This window comes from Chrysochloris asiatica, unplaced genomic scaffold (assembly GCF_000296735.1).
Source record: "Chrysochloris asiatica unplaced genomic scaffold, ChrAsi1.0 scaffold00097, whole genome shotgun sequence".
Classification (NCBI taxonomy): domain Eukaryota; kingdom Metazoa; phylum Chordata; class Mammalia; order Afrosoricida; family Chrysochloridae; genus Chrysochloris; species Chrysochloris asiatica.
In genome coordinates this window covers 7,173,219-7,173,784 of record NW_006408615.1, presented here as the reverse complement: position 1 = coordinate 7,173,784, position 566 = coordinate 7,173,219, and positions in this window count along the sequence as shown.

Below are 566 nucleotides of genomic sequence, written 5' to 3'. Positions count from 1 at the left end.
ACCTAATAATAACAACAACAATAATTCAATTTTCTTAATAATTCTTTGTGAACCTTCCTCTCAATCACCTCATAGAGTTCCAATGATTCTTTTAAACAGCTATAGAATGTTCTATAGTGTGATCATTCCATGTTCAACAACCATTCCTAGGGATGTGCTGACACCTCTCTGGACTGGCCTGTCAGAGCTTTTTTGCTAATTCCTCAGAAAATGTTAGGCCAGTTCTTAAACATAACCTCTGAGAGAATTGTCTCAATTTACAACAAAGAACTTGATATTAAAAGCAAAAGTAGCAAGTGTTCATTGCTTGTGAACCACAAGGTTGGTTTGAACCGCAAGTCGGCACTTCAAACTCAGCAACTGCTCTTCAGAAACCCTATACTGTGGTATTGTGTGTCGGAACTGACTCGACGGCACTTAACAACAGCAATACATAATATAATCTGTATTATAAAAAAATATATGTCTGCTTCTGCACCTCATTTCCTCAAGTCTGTGTTCAGGAACATTACACTGGTCGTTTTTAAAATGAGTTATGCAGGTGGTATTTATACAATGGAAACTGG